Below are 20,968 nucleotides of genomic sequence, written 5' to 3'. Positions count from 1 at the left end.
GTATATATGCCATATTCCTAGAGAGATTTATCCTGCTGCTCACAGTCTTAATTCTTATACTTATCATTTAGAACTCAGGTAATATATCCTTTCCAGAAAATCAAAAGAAAAAAAAAAATAAGGAAACAAGATTTTCTGTATCTGAATTTTGTGTTAATATCAAAATCCTCAGTATCTTCCCTTGAGGAAAAAATTTACCTGTCATGTTCCATGGCCATGACTATGGCTTTGATTTGTCTCACTGGTGGGTTTACAACACTAAGGTATTAAGTCAACACCATAAATAATACTGATAAGTGCATTGATTACACAGGAGAGATACCATCCCACACAGCAAATTTATGTTATTGAGAATTTCTAATTCACCTTTCTTATTTATTCCTGTAATGAATAGGTATATTATGATAAAGTTTATGGAGCTCTCAAATGACTATTTTAAAAGGACTTTTATTCATAAAAGAAAAACATTGAATAATATAAAATATTAATAAATACTTGAAGCATTTAGTAGAAAATACTGATAGCTAAATGATTTTATAAGAACAAGAAAAATATGAGTACATTAATGATAGGAAAAATATATTGAAAAGTATAAGTAGAAATAAGTGTTTTAAATGAGGCTATAAATTAAAAACCTCCAAAATATTGAGTCTACACAAATTTCAATGGGATCAAGTATGGTTAGGTTAGAAATTGAAAGGAAAATGCCATTGTAAAATGTAACTGTGAGGCTCATCTAGATCTAGGCAAATAATGAAATAAATAAGTTTATTTTCAAAACTACCCTGCCCTCATTTGTTCATTCCTATACACCTATCACCTTGGCCTATCCTATAGATAGGATGTAAAATAATCCCCAATACCAAGCTCAGTGTACAGCATAAAATTAGTGCTTAATCTACACTTGGTAATAATTGGATGAATGACATCAAACTGTTAGGGTTTTACTATCATTTGTACTGTAGTGTGCCTTCTGAAACTACCTGACAAATTTCTCCTTGTCACTAAAACTTAAATTTTTTTCTATCTCATTTTCTCATTGGCTTTAATTTAGAAAAAAAGGTCAGTTAATTCAATATAAGATATAAGTGATCAGGTTGATCTTAGTATGCCAATTTCCCAAGAGTGAAGAGGCAATATTGTATATATCTTCATATTCCCAAAAAAATTTGGGTCAGAGTGGGAAATGGGGTAGGGTGGAATAAAAAGTTGATTTTCTAGTTCTGTGGACTATAATGTATGAGCTATCAGTTGCATTCTAATCCACCAATGTTGTCTGTCTACATTTCCATTTTTGTCGAAGTTGAGATTGGTTGGTTCTCTCACTGAATATTTTTATGATAATGAAATAAGTGAATTTATAAATGAGGTACTATTTATTATTTAATAATAATTTACCTTTGGCTGGGAGGGAGACATAAGAGGGAAGAGATATGGGGATATATTTATATGTATAGCTGATTCATTTTGTTATAAAGCAGAAATTAACATAACACTGTAAGGCAATTATACTCCAATAAAGATGTTAAAAATAAATATTTTAAAAATTCCTTTTAAAGTATAAGTTCATTCTAACATAGAATTTTCAAGATATTGTATGTTCTACAATAAAATTTATTTATAAACTTACAATTGACCCTTGATTTACATAGCTAGTGTGTATTCTGTAAACTAATCAAATGTTTTTTGAGAGTTTCTTTAATTCATAAAGTCTAACTAATGTTATTTTTGTAACTGATTTGTTTTCCATATGCCAAACAATTTCCTATAATTAAGCTTTTAAATATTGGGTCATAGTTTTCAATCTGTTCTTTTAATTTCCTATTAACAAAAAAAAGATAGTATATTCACTTAAGCACTCTAGAAAAATATATTATATACTGACTGAAAAATACTCTTCAGGAAAAATATATCTAAATGATTTTAAATGTTTATAGCTATTCAATTTATCATACTTCACAAGTTCCGAGCAGAATGTCATTCTACATTAAAATATCTTCTAACAAAAAAATAATTATCTGACCCATGATAGCACTCAAGAAACAAAGTAGATAAATATAATAAGTGGGAAATGATCTTCAGATAAATTATAATTTCCTTGAAGTTGTCTTTCACTTTTTCCTAAATCTCAGAGTAGTGGCACAGAATGGGTTATTAATAACTTATTAGATGGCAATTAAAGTTGATTGTTGTAACTACTCATGTTAATAAACATTAAAAGTGAGATAAATCAAATACTCAGGAGAAGGTTAAATACCTTTTGAGACACAAAATATATTTATCAACACAGCACTGTGAATGTTCTCTCACTCCTCCTCTGACAAAACAAGAAACTATCAAATTAAAATAAATTCCTCAAAGACTGGAATTTAAGACTACTATTTTTTAGTTACCTGAACTCAATAGTATAAACTCAGTTTTGGAAGAAACTGGTACATATTTGTTAATGGAAGTGACTACATGCATATGCACACATACTGATATCAGCATTCAAATATGTTTCAGACATTGTCTTAAGTATTCTATATGTATCTACTCATTTAATTCATACTATAAACTTATACATTAGGTATATTCTTATATTCTTATTTTTCATATGAATAAACTGAGACACAGTAGCATAATTTAACCTAGGTGACACAACTAAAAAATATTTTTAAAATATTTAAATCCACCTAATCCAGCACAAGATTTTGCACTTTAAATTACTTTCATGAATCCCAATGTTCACTGCACCACTATTTACAATAGCCAGGACATGGAAGCAACCTAAATGTCCATCAACAGATGAATGGATAAAGAAGATGTAGTACATTTATACAAAAGAATATTATCCAGCCATAAGAGAATGAAATAATGACATTTGCAGCAACACAGATGGACCTAGAGATTATCATACTAAAGAAGGAAGCCAGACAAAGACAAATACCATATGATATCACTTATAGGTGGAATCTAAAATAAAAAAAATGATACAAATGAACTTATATACAAAACAGAAATAGACCCACAGACATAGAAAACAAACTTATGGCTACCAAAGGGGAAAGGGAGAGAGGGATGAATTAGGAGTTTGTATTAACATATATACACTACTATATATAAAATAGGTAACCAACAGGACCTACTGTATAGCACAGGGAACTATACTGAATATTTTTAATGGCCTATAAGGGAAAAGAATCTGAAAAATAATAGATATGTATATATATATAACTGAATAACTTTGCTGTACACCTGAAATTAGCACAGTATTGTAAATCAGCGATATTCAACTAAAAAAAGAAATAAAAACTTTCAATGCTTCGTGGTAAATGAAAGAAAATTCCAAGGGGATCTTTTGTATCCCCTACCCTGCATCATATCGTTTAACATTACACAGGAAACATGATATGAACTAGATATGAACTAGAACTTTGGTAATTAAAGAACTGTTCTTTAAATCAAACGCTCTGCATGAATAATAAGCTCATTTAATGCCTAAATAAAAATTCTGGTAAACTGGGTAATTAAAGAAATTATCCTCTACTTTTTAAATTCATTTCTTAGTTGCATGCTGGACTTAGGTGAAGAAACCTTCAATTCCTTCTTTAAGGGAAAATTAAGAAATACTGCCAAGTAAATATTGATTCTTCCAATCCAAGAACATGGTATATCTCTCCATCTGTTTGCATTATCTTTAATTTATTTCATCAGTGTCTTATAGTTTCCTGCATACAGGTCTTTTGTTTTCTTAGATAGGTTTATTCCTAGGTATTTTATTATATTTGTTGCAATGGTAAATGGGAGTGTTTCCTTAATTTCTCTTCTCTGTTTGCTGTGGCTAAAACTTCCAAAACTATGTTGAATAATGTTGGTGAGAATGGACAACCTTGTCTTGTTCCTCATCTTAGAGGAAACGGTTTCAGTATTCACCACTGAGAATGATGTTGGCTGTGTGGTTTTCATATATGGCCTTTATACTGTTGAGGTAAGTTCGCTCTATGCCTACTATCTGGAGGATTTTTATCGTAAATTGGTGTTGAATTTTGTCAAAAGATTTTTCTGCATCTATTGACATGATCATATGGTTTTTCTCCTTCAATTTTTAATATGGTTTACCACATTGATTGATGTGTATATTGAAGAATCTTTGCATTCCTAGGATAAACCTCACTTGATCATGGTGTATGATCCTTTTAGTGTGCTGTTGGATTCTGTTTGTTAGTATTTTTTTGAGGATTTTTGCATCTATATTCATCAGTGATATTGGCCTGTAGTTTTCTTTCTTTGTGACATCTTTTCCTGGTTTTGGTATCAGGGTGATAATGTCCTCATAGAATGAGTTTGGGAGTGTTCCTCCCTCTGCTATATTTTGGAAGAGTTTGAGAAGGATAGGTGTTAGCTCTTCTCTAAATGTTTGATAGAATTCACCTGTGAAGCCATCTGGTCCTGGGCTTTCGTTTGTTGTAAGATTTTAAATCACAGTTTCAATTTCAGTGCTTGTGATTCGTCTGTTTATATTTTCTATTTCTTCCTGGTTCAGTCTCGGAAGGTTGTGGCTTTCTAAGATTTTGTCCATTTCTTTGAGGTCGTCCATTTTATTGGCATATACTTGCTTGTAGTATCTCTCATTGTCCTTTGGATTTCTTCAGTGTCATTGTTACTTCTCCTTCTTCATTTCGAATTCTATTGATTTGAGTCTTCTCCCTTTTTTTTTCCTGCTGACTCTGGCTAATGCTTTATCAATTTTGTTTATCTTCTCAAAGAACCAGCTTTTAGTTTTATTGATCTTTGCTATCGTTTCCTTCATTTCTTTTTCATTTATTTCTGATCTGATCTTTATGATTTCTTTCCTTCTGCTAACTTTGGGGTTTTTTTGTTCTTCTTTCTCTAATTGCTTTAGGTGTAAGGTTAGCTTGTTTATTTGAGATATTTCTTGTTTCTTGAGGTAGGATTGTATTGGTATAAACTTCCCTCTTAGAACTGCTTTTTCTGCTTCCCACAGGTTTTGGGTTATTGTGTTTTCACTTTCATTTGTTTCTAGGTATTTTTTGATTTCCTCTTTGATTTCTCCAGTGATCTCTTGGTTATTTAATCTTCAGTGATCACTTCGTTATTAAGTAGTGTATTCTTTAGCCTCCATGTGTTTGTAGTTTTTACAGATCTTTTCCTGTAATTTATATCTAGTCTCATATCATTGTGGTTGGGAAAGATACTTGATATGATTTCATTTTCTTAAATTTACCAAGGCTTGATTTGTGACCCAAGATATGTGCTATCCTGGAGTGTTCCATGAGCACTTGAGAAGAAAGTGTATTCTGTTGTTTATGGATGGAATGTCCTATAAATATAAATTAAGTCCATTTGTTTAATGTATCATTTAAAGCTTGTGTTTCCTCATTTATTTTCATTTTGGATGATCTGTCCATTGGTGAAACTGGGGTGTTAAAGTCACCTACTATGATTGTGTTACTGTTGATTTCCTCTTTTATGTCTGTTAGCCTTTGCCTTATGTATTGAGGTGCTCTTATGTTTGGTGCCTAAATATTTATAATTGTTATATATTCTTCTTGGATTAATACCTTGATCATTATGTAGTGTCCTTCTTTGTTTTCTGTAATAGTCTTTATTTTAAAATCTATTTTTTCTGATATGAGAATTGCTACTCCAGCTTTCTTTTGATTTCCATTTGCATGGAATACCATTTTCCCTCCCCTCATTTTCAGTCTGTATGTGTCCCTAGGTGTGAAGTGGGTCTCTTGAAGACAGCATATATACGGGTCTTGTTTTTCTATCCATTCAGCCAGTCTATATCTTTTGGTTAGAGCATTTAATCCATTTACATTTAAGGTAGTTATCCATATGTATGTTCCTATTACCATGTTCTTAATTGTTTTGGGTTTGTTATTGTAGGTTTTTTCCTTCTCTTGTGTTTCCTGCCCTGAGAAGTTCCTTTGGCATTCATTGTAAAGCTGGTTTGGTGGTGCTGAATTCTCTTAGCTTTTGCTAGTCTGTAAAGATTTTAATTTCTCCATCGAATCTGAATGAGATCATTGCTGGGTAGAGTAATCTTGGTTGTAGATTTTTCCATTTCATCATTTTAAATGTATCCTGCCTCTCCCTTCTAGCTTGCAGAAGTTCTGTTGAAAGATCAGCTGTAACCTTATGGGGATTCCCTTGTATGTTAATTGTTGCTTTTCCCGTGATGCTTTTAGTATTTTTTCTTTGCATTTAATTTTTGATAATTTAATTAATATGTGTCTTGGCGCATTTCTCCTTGGACTTATCCTGTATGGAACTTTCTGTTCTTCCTGGAATTGATTGACTATTTCCTTTCCCATGTTAGGGAAGACGTTAACTATAATCTCTTCAAATATTTTCTCCATCCCTTTCTTTTTATCTTCTTCTTCTGGAATCCCTATAATTCACATGTTCGTGCATTTAATGTTGTCTCAGAAGTCTGCGAGACTGTCCTTAATTCTTTTCATTCTTTATTCTGCTCTGTGGTAGTTATTTCCACTATTTTATCTTCCATGTCACTTATCCATTGCTCTGCCTCTATTATTCTGCTATTGATTTCTTCTAGAGAATTTTAAATTTCATTTATTGTGTTGTTCATCATTGTTTGTTTGCTCTTTAGTTCTTCTAGGTCCTTGTTAAACATTTCTTGTATTTTCTCCATTCTATTTCCATAATTTTGGATCATCTTTACTATCATTACTCTGAATTCTTTTTCAGGTTGAATGCCTATTTCCTCTTCATTTGTTTGGTCTGGTGAGTTTTTACCTTGCTCCTTCAACTGCTGTGTGTTTCTCTGTCTTTTCATTTTGCTTAACTTACTGTGTTTGTTGTCTCCCTTTGGCAGGCTGCATGTTAGTAGTTCCAATTGTTTTTGGTGTCTGCCCCCAGTGGCTAAGGTTGATTCAGTGGGTTGTGTAGGCTTCCTGGTGGAGGGTACTAGTGCCTGTGTTCTGGTGGACACAGAACACATATCCTGTGTTTTTTTTTTTTTTTCTTTTATAGATTCTTTTCCATTATAGGTTATTACAAGATATTAAATATAGTTATTTAGTAAAACCTTGCTTGCTTATTTTTTACATAGAGGTATCTATTTTCATCCTTATTCTTTTGTCTCTGTTTTTTCTTTTTTTTCTTTTGCCCTACCCAGGTACGTGGGGAGTTTCTTGCCTTTTGGGAGGTCTGAGGTCTTCTGCCAGCCTTCAGTAGGTGTTCTGTAGGAGTTGTTCCACGTGTAGATGTATTTCTGGTGTATCCGTGGGGAGGAAGGCGATCTCCGCGTCTTACTCTTCCGCCATCTTCAAGGTCCTCCCCCTGTATTACATTTTAGATTCCACATACAAGTGATATCATACATTTGTCTTTCTCTGTGTGATTCCGCTTAGTATGATACTTTCTAGGTCCATCCATGTTGCTGCAAATGGCAATATTTCATTGTTGTTTTATGGCTGAGTAATATTCCATTGTGTATATGTAACACATCTTCTTTATCCATTCATCTTTCAGTGGATGTTTAGATTGCCTCCATGTCTTGGCTATTGTAAATAGGACTGCTATGAACACTTGGGTGCATGTATCTTTTCAAATTAGAGTTTTTGTCTTTTTTGGATATATGCCCAGGAGTAGGATTGATGGATCATATGGTAACTCTATTTTTAGTTTTTTAGGGATTTTCCATATTGTTTTCCATAGGGGTTGCACCAATTTACATTCACACTGTGTAGGAAAGTTCCTTTTTCTCCACACCCTCTCTAGCATGTATTATTTGTAGACTTTTTGATGATGGCCATTCTGAATGGTGAAAGGTGATACCTCATTGTAGTTTTGATTGGCATTTTTGCAATAATTAGTGATTTTGAGCATCTTTTCATGTGCCTGTTGGCCGTCTGTATGTCTTCTTTGGAGAAATGTCTATTTAAGACATGCCCATTTTTTGATTGGCTTGTATGTGTTTTTGATATTGAGTTGAATGTGCTGTTTGTATATTTTGAAATTAAGCCCTCTTCAGTTGCATCGTTTGTAAATATTTTCTCCCATCTGTAGGTTGTCCTTTCATTTTGTTTATAGTTTCCTTCACTGTGCAAAGTGCAAAAGCTTGTAAGTTTGATTAGGTCCCATTTGTCTATTTGTTCTTTTTTTTTTTTTTTTTTTTTTTTTTTTTTTTTTTTTTTTTTTTTTGTCTATTTGTTCTTTTATTTCTTTTGCCTTAGGAGACTGGTCTATGAAAATATTGCTACGAGTTACATCAGAGAATGTTTTCCCTATGTTCTCTTCTGGGAGTTTTATGGTGTCATGTCTTGTATTTAACTCTTTAAGCTATTTTGAATTTATTTTTGTGTATGATGTGAGGGAGTGTTCTAACTTCATTGATTTACGTGAGATTATCCAGCTTTCTCATCACCATTTGCTAAAGAGACTCTCTTTTCTCCATTGTGTATTCTTGCCCCTTTGTCAAAGATTAATTGACCATACGTGTTTGGATTTATTTCTGGATTTTCTAGTCTCTTCCATTGATCTATATGTCTGCTTTTGTGACAATAATGTGCTGTTTTGATTACTGTAGCTTTGTAACATTTTCTGAAGTCTGGAAGGGTTATGCCTCCAGCTTTGCTCTTTTTATTCAGGATTTCTTTGGCAATTCTGGGTCTTTCATGGTTCCATATAAATTTTAGAGTTATTTGTGCTAGTTTGGTGGAAAATGTCGTGGGTAATTTGATACGAACTGCATTAAATCTATAGATTGCTTTGGGTAGTATGGTCACTTTAACTATATTAATTCTTCCAATCCAGGAGCATGGGATATCTTTCCATTTCTTTGAATCATCTCCTATTTCCTTTATTAGTGTTTTATGGTTTTCAGTGTACAGGCCTTTAAACTCCTTGGTTAGGTTTATTCCTAGGTTTTTTCTTGTTTTTTTTTTTGTTGTTGTTGTTGTTTTCTTTTTATTTTCTTGGATGGGGTTTTAAATAATTTTTTTAACTTTCTCTTTCTGATATTTCATTGTTTGTGTAAAGAAATGCAACAGATTTCTGTATATATATTCTATATATTAATTTCTCCTGTTTCATTTTGTTTATCTGGGTCTTTTTTTTTCTTAGTGAGTATGTCTAGAAGTTTGGCAATTTTATTTATCCTTTCAAAAAAAAAACAGCTCTTGATTTTTTTCTTTTTTTTAATGTCTATTTTATTTATTTCCTCTCTAATCTTTATTATGTCCTTCCTTGGGCTGACTGAGGTCTTGTTTGTTCTTCTTTTACTATTTCTTTTAAGTGGTAGTTTAGGCTGTTTATTTGAGATTTTTATTTATTTATTTTTTTCTGAAGAAGGTCTGTATCACTATGAACTTCCATCTTGCTCATCCCATAGGTTTTTTTTACAGTTGTGTTTTCTAAACATAACTCTTATGTGATGTTTACATACTAGAAAACCAAAAAAATTGTGTTATTCTTTTTATTGTGATATTTGCTTTTTCTGGTGGTCTGGAAATAAACCCACAATGCCTCTGAGGTATGCTTGTACAATTCAATGGCATTAGTACATTTACAATGTTGTATAAATGTCACCACTATCTATTTCCACAGTTTTTTCATCATCCCAAATAGAACCTCTCTACCTGTGAAACAATAAGGTCTCACTCTTCTTTCCCTTCAGATTCTGGTAACCTCTATTTTACTTTCTATCTCTATGAATTTGAATATTCTATATAATTAATATAATTAGAATCATACAATATTTGTCCTTTTGTGTCTGGCTTATGTCACTTACTATAAAGATTCCAAATTTTTTCTTGTTGTAGAATGTATCAGAATTCCATTTATTTTTAAGTCTGAATAATATTCCATTGTATGTATACACATATAATACATAGTGTGGAAGACCCAAGGTGATTTGTCCAATTTATGCTGTCTGCTTAGTGTGTGTGACAGAAATGGATATACTATATAAATACTGGAGAATAAGGTATAAACAAAATCATTTCTATATTATATCCAAAGCATAAAAACACATATTCTAAAAGAGATGGATTTTTATAACTAAGCATTAATTTCATACTTCTCATTAAAATATTATAAGGAATTACCTTGCAATTATAATATCTTCATACTTTGCCTGTTGGACTATCATGACTTTCACATTAAAAAGTAAAATTCATAAATAATAGTACAAAATATCAATTGAAATCTAATCCATAAAATCTCTAAGAAAATGGAACATGTCTATCAGATGCACCCCAGCATCTCTATTCATAGCAGAACTAGGCACAAAATTGACACCCAAAATATTATCCTGAATGCATAAATGAATGAATACTCATCTAAATAATTTTTGCGACTTTAATATAATTACAACTGTACAGAAAATGACAAGAATAGTGCAAATAAGTTATATACACTCTTTAAGTAGATTAATAATTAGTTGATCACACATAAGTTGCCCCATTTGTTTATCATTTGGTCTGCATACTTGATGTTTCTAATTTTTCTATTATTTGGTCTCCATTTTTTTTCTGAGCAATTTAAGCATAAGTTGTAGATAACACTGTGTCCTTTCCTTCCAAATACTTCAATGCATTTTTTAATAACAAAACGTTTCTTTTTCATAACTGTATTACAATGATAAAAATCAGAGATTTACAATAAAATACTCATTTAATCCACCTTAGACAATCAAATTTAACTAATTTTCACAATAATGTTCATAACAACTATATCTTCCATGTCCACAATCCAATCTAGTGTCCCACATTGCATTTAGATATCCTGTCTCTTTAGTCTTCAATCTGGTTTATTTTCTCAGCTATCCTTGTCTTCTATGACCTTTAAATTTTGAAGAACAGAGACCAGTTACTTTTTCAAATACCTTCATATCTACTTGGTCTCATGTTTCTTCATAAGATTCAGAATATACATTTCTGGCAGGAATATTACAACTTTAACAAGCCTAAATTCTATAGTCTATTATTATCATTGCTGCCTTACTTATGCATTCAAGTTCTTTTACCCTCTTCCCCTGGCAAAACTCCAATCCTAATTACAACTGTCTTTCTGCCTATTCCATGCTTTTACTTGTGTAACTGAATGTGGCTGAGACAAAAATATCTCACAAACTATGCTAACAAGTCTTTATTTTCATGCTTCATATATATAGAGATAGATAGATAGATAGATATAGATATATATTTCATTATGTTATATTCTCCTTATATATTAAGACAAGGAAATTTGCTTTCTAGACCTGCACTAACCAATATGGTATCAGCTAGGCACTTGTGGGTATTGATCACTTGAAATGTGGCTGGAGGGACTGAGGAATCGAATTTTAAATTTTACTTAATTTTAAATTTTTAAATTTGAACGTAAAAACTGATTCTCCATTCACTTACTTGAAAACTTTTAAGTATGTTTGGAACAACTCAAGTGTGCAAATCTACTCTTTCAGCTATAAACGTTATTAAATATACATGCAAATTTAGTGTTCCTCATGAAATTTAGTATTTCAATTGAGGTAGGCTGTAAATGTAAAATACACACCAGCTTTGGAAGACTTGACACCAAATAAAAGAGATGTAGAATAGTTCATTGATTTTTTTTTTTTTTTTTTTGCTGTACGCGGGCCTCTCACTGTTGTGGCCTCTCTCGTTGCAGTGCACAGGCTCCGGACGCGCAGGCTCAGCGGCCATGGCTCACGGGCCCAGCCGCTCCGCGGCATGTGGGATCTTCCCGGACCGGGGCACGAACCCGTGTCCCCTGCATCGGCAGGCAGACTCTCAACCACTGCGCCACCAGGGAAGCCCCCATTGATTTTTTATATTGATTACATTCTGAAATAATAACATTTTGGATGAACCAGGATAGTTTAAATATATCATAAAATTAATTTCCCCTCTTTGTTTTTACTTTTTTTATTCTTTGTTAGTTCCAGAATATTTAAAATTACACATGTGGCTCACATTGAATGTCTATTGGACAGCACTCTCTAGATCCTCTAACCACACTCACAGTGCTTGGGAAATATTGGTAAGAAATACACACAGAATGTTAAGGTCATGCACAAGGAGAGACTAACTCAGAGTAATGGCAAAACATTTCTACAACTGACAGTGACTGGTGAGAACAACTGAGGACAACTAAAGAGTAAAGGATTATGTGATGGGCTATTCTTTCATTCAGCAAGGATTTTGAGAAGTTTGTATTACATAAGATACTTGGTATACAAGGATACATTTGGAAAGTTTTGCTTTTAAAACATGAGTCAGTATCTGCCCTTTCTTCTCCACTGTTAAAACACAGCCTCTCAGTCATCACCACCCCTTTTTTATTGGATTATGGTAATTGTATTTTAACTTATTTCCATGATCACCCCTACACTATTTCTCCCACCACCACCACTACCAATACACACACACACACACACACACACACACACACACACACACACACACTTAGGGTTTAATTTCAACAATGAATCCAGAGTGATCGTTTAAAAATGTAATATAAATAATCTCACCATACATCTCAAAACCCTCTAGTGGATTCTCATGTCCTTCAGAATAAAAATCAAATTTCTTATAATATCCTACATGACCATCCAATACCTGAGCATCTGGTAACTTCAGTATATGAACTCAGATACTAAAGCTCTCCTCCAGCCTCAGTGCCAACCAGAAGCCTTTGTCCTTGCTCCATCCTCTATCTAGACTGCTTTTCTCACAGACATCTAATATTCTCAGTCATCCCTCACTTCTGGTCTCTGCAAAAGTGTCCACCTTATTAAAGGGACCTTTCTTGAACATCCTACTTAACATAGTGATTCTTCCTTATGCCGTTACTTTGAATTCCCTGCTACATTTGATCAATATCTGAAATACTGTGTATTTACTACATACTTTATTGCATATAGCTTCCCACTCTCACTAATGCAAGGTCTTTGAGGTCAGGGACTTTTGACTTTTGTATTCACTCTTGTATCACCATTGACTAGAAGAGGGCCTTGTTCTATAGTAGGTGTGAAGTAAATATTTTGAAATAATATTTTTTAAAAAACTGGAGGAAAGTCAGATATCAAGGTTAAAAATGCTCAAGTTACAGCAGTCAGTAAGCTAAGTGGTAATGGCAGCATTTGATCAAGATAGTGACATTAAAAACATAAATGCATATTTATGCATATGTAAATGCATATTTGTTTTGGAAGATCCTTTGAGGCTCAGTTTTTTTGTATTTCAAATTTCTAAAAGTTAATAAAAGTTTTATTTTGATGGTACATTTACGATTAAGTAATTGAGTCAAAAAGTGAATGAAAAGAAATAAATATTAATTTTGAAATACAAACTGATGAAAGGGACTAAACGGTAAAAATGTTTTTGAAGCTCTGTTTAGAACATTAACCATCAATGATCAGATATAATGTTCAGATATAAAATACTCTGATATGTACATAAATGTTATCTAAATTTAAAGATATTTATAATATTTTAAACATTTTATATTTAAAAAGGTTTTTCCAAAGTCTATAGTTATTTTCATGAACAGAAGGCTTAATATTTTCAAGGTACAGAAGTCAAGCTGAAGTTTATGTCTAGTTTGAATAAAGAAACAAGGAGGTAGAATAAGTGGGCTACAAGGTGATGATAATGATAAGAATACTAAACCCAGGAAAAAGAAGTTTAGTTAATGTAAAACTAATATGAGGAGGTCATAAAATGATTTAACTTTAACATTTTATTAAAGTGACATATATATATAATATGTTTGTATATATATATATATATATATATATATATGTGTGTGTGTGTGTGTGTGTGTGTGTGTGTGTACAAAGTCACCACTCAATAAAAGCTGTATTAGCTCCCCAAAATCTTCCTTTTATGTCTCTTCTAGTCACTTTCCCCACCTTAAATGGTTATCATTACTTTGACTTATAACAGCATAGATTAGTTTTGCTTGTATTTATATTTCATAAAAATAGGATTAATACATACTCTTCTGGAAAGTACAAACTTCTTTCATTCAACATTTAATTTTGAGATTCAACATAATGTTGCTGTATAGTATTCTATCCTTTAAAAATACCATAATTTATTTATCCATTCAAACAGTTTCCAGTTTGGTGGCTACTGCAAATAAGGGTTCTATAAACATTCTACTACATATTTAGATGTGTGTATAGTGTATATGTGTGTGTGTGTAAATATACACACATTCATAATTCTGTTAGGCATATTACCAGGATTGTATATTTGATAAAACAAGTATTATAAGTACTATTGATTGTAGTTGGTGGGATAGTAGAATCTATATAAGAATTAATTATTGGGAATCATTTAAATGGTGTCTGGTAAATGCTTAATAAAAGTTAGATATTATTATTAGTAGTAGTATGTCAAATTACCAGAACAAATGTCATTTAGCAATATAGCAAAGAGGTTAAATATTTGAACTCTAGACATAAATAGGCTGAATCAGAATCTTTATTGTGTCACTTCCAATCTGACTTGTGTTTAGGTGCAAAACTTAAAAATTGTAAGTCTTATTTTTCTCACCTCACTGTAAAATGTACAAACCACAGGCTGTTATGAGTGCTAAAGAAGACAGTAAATGTAAAGACAGCACAGCACAATATGTAATGGATGTACAATAACTGTTAATAGCTATTAGTATATTATGCAATTAACAGAGCAGCTAATATTATCCTTTACTAACACTGTCTTTGTAATGCACTATAAGGAATTTAAACTGAGGCTATGCTTAATATCTTAGCTCTTTCTCTGAACACAGAGATGTGTTGTCCAAGAAACCAATGATCTCTTAACAACTCCATGTTCCGATGCCCTTTTAACTTGGAACTTTTTCAGATGCAATGCTGGATCTTTCTGAACTTCTGGATCAGATCATAATATTCAGGTACCAGAGAGTTAATATAAAATGACTAGAGTCAACAACGATTTTATTTCTTTGACTTTAAAATGCATGAAAGACAAGGTTGCTTACCATGCTAAAATTAATATGGAGTGAGTCTGAAAGTAGAGACTCAAAACACTCAGCGTTACTGAGAAGTACAGCCCAGGGCTTATAAGCTAATTAAAATTCTGCTTAAACTTATATTTCAAATGACTATATTTATATTCACTTGAAATGAAGAGACATAATTCTTTGTTTAACTAAAGCTCACTGTTGCATTTTATCAAAGAAAAATCCATAATGTGATGTTCTTTAAAACAAATCCCTGGGTTTTATTAAGATACTAAAGATACCAATATATGTGACAGTGGATTTTCTAAGAAAAAGGGATTTTTTTTCTCTTCTACACTAATAAAATATGAGGTATACATATTTCTTGAAGGAATTTGTGTGGAAAAACCCCCACAACTCCTATAATATATCATATTTATACAGTTGCCAAATCTTTCTATCAGCTTTCTCTTTAACAAAAATGCAGCTATGCCTAGATAACATTGGTTTTTAGTTAAACATTCTGTGTCATTCACAAGCGAAAATGAACCAGTAGGAATATATTCATATGAGCACATCAGAATTTTATTTCTAAAATCTGCTACGAATTATGGGTTATTTGTACTAATCATGTCCACAGAGGTTAAAAAAGAGATATTACAATATATTTAGGCACAGATATTCTAGACTAACAGTGATTTTCAAAAGCACACAGGACATTAAAAATGTCATATTCAAGCTGGCAGTTCATTCATGGACTTCCAAGTCCTTGCCTAATAATTTTACTTGATTTGATTTAACCATATTAAAAGACTTAACTACAGAATGAAGACATGCATCCATGTTTTAGGAGATATACAGTATATATGTCATGATCTTTTCTTAATGAATCCCTTGGGAACAGATTTATTTTAAGAAATGTGGTGCCCATCTATTATCATAGTTTTTCTAATGTTAGTGAAAAATTCTATAGGGAATATTTCCCTTTACAATAATAATAACCAATGACAATTGTATTTCTTTGTTTAATAATAAAACCTAAATTTTTTCCAAAAATCCAATTCATTACTATAAAAACCACACGAAATAAAATATTTCCTATTTCCTTAGATTAAGGCTTACCACTAACTTTAATAGATTTGGAAGTTGAATGAATACAATAAGAAAGATCCCTTATGCTCATGTGAGGTTCTCTATACTACATTATTCTTCTTTCAAAGTCTTGTGCCCTGTTTACTGCTTGTAGTAGATTTAGAAGTGATCATATCTAAGGCCCAAATTTCCTATTTCTATGGCTCAGAGATTCTTAGCAAAAACTAGTTTGTCACCCTTCCATCTCAATTCACAAACATACCCCCAGGAACATAAACATCACCTCATCAAACTTCAGTAAAAGCAAGTTCAGAATATTCCTTTCTCTCCCTCCCTCCCATTGGTAGGATATTTCCAGCTCTAGGCTTTATTCATTAAGTCTTGAGGGGAAAATACAAAGCTGGAGGAATCAGACTCCCTGACTTCAGTTGTGCCCTGTTTACTGCTTGTAGTAGATTTAGAAGTGATCATATCTAAGGCCCAAATTTCCTATTTCTATGGCTCAGAGATTCTTAGCAAAAACTAGTTTGTCACCCTTCCATCTCAATTCACAAACATACCCCCAGGAACATAAACATCACCTCATCAAACTTCAGTAAAAGCAAGTTCAGAATATTCCTTTCTCTCCCTCCCTCCCATTGGTAGGATATTTCCAGCTCTAGGCTTTATTTATTTATTTACTGTTTATTCATTAAGTCATTAATTCATTCATTTTGCTTGAAGTGATCATATCTAAGGCCCAAATTTCCTATTTCTATGGCTCAGAGATTCTTAGCAAAAACTAGTTTGTCACCCTTCCATCTCAATTCACAAACATACCCCCAGGAACATAAACATCACCTCATCAAACTTCAGTAAAAGCAAGTTCAGAATATTCCTTTCTCTCCCTCCCTCCCATTGGTAGGATATTTCCAGCTCTAGGCTTTATTCATTAAGTCTTGAGGGGAAAATACAAAGCTGGAGGAATCAGACTCCCTGACTTCAGACTATACTGGGAGTCAGGGAGTCTGACTTTATTCATTAAGTCATTAATTCATTCATTTTGCCCACAGACTCAACCGGTCATCAGGATGCTCCTTTATCCACAGAGAGAGCACTAGAAAGGAGAGTTTCAAGGGAAAGAACCTGAGGTTTTATGAACTTCCTCATCTAAGCTGAGCTGTCACATACAAAGGAGAATTAAGACTAATGTATATTTAGAGCTAGAGTTAGCAAAAGTAGTCTCCTGTTTAAAGAACAGTGACAAATGAGGCTCTTCCAGAGGAGATTACTTGAGCTTTTCATGGCCTAATAATGTATGTACTAAATAATTCCTCTCTGAGAATATGTTGTTTCATGTGGGCAATAACTTAATTTGTAAAAGCCATATATAATCTGATACCATAATTTGAAGACTTCCTCACAGATATAGCTTCACATTTTTTTCCCAAATGACAATTTCCTGCTTATTACTTGTATACAGTAGGAAACAAAATAATTATCTATCATGTGCAGCTGAAAGGAAATATTATGTATAATAACTCTTAAAAGGATACACATTAAATATGTTAAATGAATAAAATGACAGGCAATAACACTTTTTTATTTGAAAAGCATGATTTTACTATACTTTTTTTTGAATTGTATTTTATTTATTTTTTGTACAGCAGGTTCTTATTAGTCATCCAGTTTATCCACATCAGTGTACACATGTCAATCCCAATCTGCCAATTCATCACACCACCACCCCATGCCCCACCGCTTTCCCCCCTTGGTGTCCATAGATTTGTTCTCTATATCTGTGTCTCAACTTCTACTTGGCAAACCGGTTCATCTGTACCATTTTTCTAGGTTCCACATATATGAGTTAATATATAATATTTGTTTTTCTCTTTCTGACTTACTTCACTCTGTATGACAGCCTCTAGATTCATCCACCTCTCTACAAATGACCCAACTTCATTCCTTTTTATGGCTGAGTAATATTCCATGGCATATATGTGCCACATCTTCTTTATCCATTCATCTGTGAATGGGCATTTAAGTTGCTTCCATGTCCTGGTTATTGTAAATAGTGGAGCAATGAACATTAGGGTGCATGTGTCTTTTTGAATTATGGGTTTCTCTGGGTATATGCTCAGTAGTGGGATTTCTGGGTCATATGGTAACTCTATTTTTAGTTTTTTAAGGAACCAGCATACTGTTCTCCATAGTGGTTGTATCAATTTACAACCAAGCAATCAATTTACAATTCCAACCAACAGTGCAAGAGCGTTCCCTTTTCTCAACACCCCATCCAGCATTTGTTGTTTGTAGGTTTGCTGATGATGCCCATTCTAACTGGTGTGAGGTGATACCTCATTGCAGTTTTGATTTGCGTTTCTTTAATAATCAGTGATGTTGAGCAGCTTTTCATGTGTTTCTTGGCCATCTGTATGTCCTCTTTGGAGAAATGTCTATTTAGGTCTTCTGCTCATTGTTTGATTGGGTAGTTTGTTTCATTGATATTGAGCTGAATGAGCTGTTTATATATTTAGGAGATTAATCCTTTGTCTGTTGATTCATTTGCAAATATTTTTTTCCCATTCTGAGGGTTGTCTTGTTTGTAATTTCCTTTGCTTTGCAAAAGCTTCTAAGTTTCATTAGATTTGATTTGCTTATTTTTGTTTTTATTTCCATTACTCTAGGAGGTGGATCAAAAAATATCTTGCTATGATTTATATCAAAGAGTGTTCTTCCTATGTTTTCCTCTAAGAGTTTTAGAGTGTCAGCTCTTACATTTAGGCCTCTAATCCATTTTGAGTTTATTTTTGTGTATGGTGTTAGGGAGTGTTCTAATTTCATTCTTTTACATGTAGCTCTCCAGTTTTCCTAGCACCATTTATTGAAGAGATTGTCTTTTCTCCATTGTATATCCTTGCCTTTTGTCATAGATTAGTTGACCATAGGTGCGTGGGTTTATCTCTGGGCTTTCTATCCTCTTCCATTGATTTATAATTCTGTTTTTGTGCCAGTACCATATTGTCTTGATTACTGTAGCTTTTTAGTATAGTCTGAAGTCAGGGAGTCTGATTCCTCCAGCTTTGTATTTTTCCCTCAAGACTGCTTTGGCTATTCGGAGTCTTTTGTGTTTCCATACAAATTTTAAGATTTTTTTGTTCTAGTTCTGTGAAAAATGCTACTGGTAATTTGATAAGGATTGCAATGAATCTGTAGATTGCTTGGGGTCATATAGTCATTTTCACAATATTGATTTTTCCAATCCAAGAACAAGGAATATCTCTTCATCTGTTGGGATCATCTTTAATTTCTTTCAACAGTGTATTATAGTTTTCTTAATAGAGGTCTCCTGTCTCCCTAATTAGGTTTATTCCTAGGTATTTTATTCTTTTAGTTGCAATGGTGAATGGGAGTGTTTCCTTAATTTCTCTTGCAGATTTTTCATCATTAGTGTATAAGAATGCAAGAGATTTCTGTGCATTAATTTTGTATCCTGCAACTTTACCAAATTCATTGATTAGCTCTAGTAGTTTTCTGGTGACATCTTTAGGATTCTCTGTGTATAGTATCAAGTTATCTGCCAACAATGAGAGTTTTACATCTTCTTTTCCAATTCGTATTCTTTTTATTTAGTTTTCTTCTTTTATTGTCATGGCTAGGACTTCTAAAACTATGTTGAATAATAGTGGCAAGAGTGGACATCCTTGTCTTGTTCCTGATCATAAAGGATATGCTTTCAGTTTTTCACCATTGAGAATGACGTTGGCTGTGGGTTTGTCATATATAGCCTTTATTATGTTGAGGTAGGTTCCCTCAATGCCCACTTTCTGGAGAGTCTTTATCATAAATGGGTGCTGAATTTTGTCAAAACTTTTTCTGCATCTATTGATAATCATATGGTTTTTCTTCTTCAATTTGTTAATATGGTGTATCACATTGCTTGATTTGCATATATTGAAGAGTCCTTGCATCCCTGGGATAAATCCCTCTTGATCATGGTGTATGATCCTTTTAATGTGTTGTTGGATTCTGTTTGCTAGTATTTTGTTGAGGATTTTTATATCTATACATTTATCAGTGATATTGGTCTGTATCTTTCTATTTTTGTAGTATCTTTGTCTAGTTTTGGTGTCAGGGTGATGGTGGCCTCCTAAAATGAGTTTGGGAGTGTTCTTTCCTCTGAAAATTTCTGGAAGTGTTTGAGAAGGATGGATGTTAACTCTTCTCAAAATGTTTGATAGAATTCACCTGTGAAGCCATCTGGTTCTGGACTTTTGTTTTTTCCAAGAGTCTTAATCACAGTTTCAATTTCATTACTTGTGATTTGTTTGTTTATATTTTCTATGTCTTCCTGGTTCAATCTCAGAAGGTTGTGCTTCTCTAAGAATTTGTCCATTTCTTCCAGGTTGTCCATTTTATTGGCATAGAGCTGTTTGTAGTAGTCTCTTACGATGCTTTGTATTTCTGCAGTGTCAGTTGTGATTTCTCCTTTTTCATTTCCATTTTTATTGATTTGAGTCCTCTCCCTCTTTTTCTTGATGAGTCTGGCTAATGGTTTATTAATTTTGTTTATCTTCTCAAAGAACCAGCTTTTAGTTTTATTGATCTTTGCTATTGATGTCTTTGTTTCTATTTCATTTATTTCTGCTCTGATCTTTATGATTTCTTCCTTCTACTAACTTTGGGTTTTGTTTGTTTTTCTTTCTCTAGTTCCTTTAGGTGTAACTTTAAATTGTTTATTTGAGATGTTTCTTGTTTCTTGAGGTAGGCTTGTATAGGTATAAACTTCCCTCTTAGAACTGCTTTTGCTGCATCCCACAGGTTTTAGATCATCATGTTTTCATTGTCATTTGTCTCTAGGTATTTAGTTATTTCCTCTTTGAGTTTTTCAGTGATCTCTCAGTTATTTAGTAGCGTATTGTGTAGCCTCTATGGATTTCTGCTTTTT

This window comes from Neophocaena asiaeorientalis, unplaced genomic scaffold (genome assembly GCF_003031525.2).
Source record: "Neophocaena asiaeorientalis asiaeorientalis breed wild unplaced genomic scaffold, Neophocaena_asiaeorientalis_V1.1 scaffold601, whole genome shotgun sequence".
Classification (NCBI taxonomy): domain Eukaryota; kingdom Metazoa; phylum Chordata; class Mammalia; order Artiodactyla; family Phocoenidae; genus Neophocaena; species Neophocaena asiaeorientalis.
Note: the sequence above shows the minus strand (reverse complement) of the source record.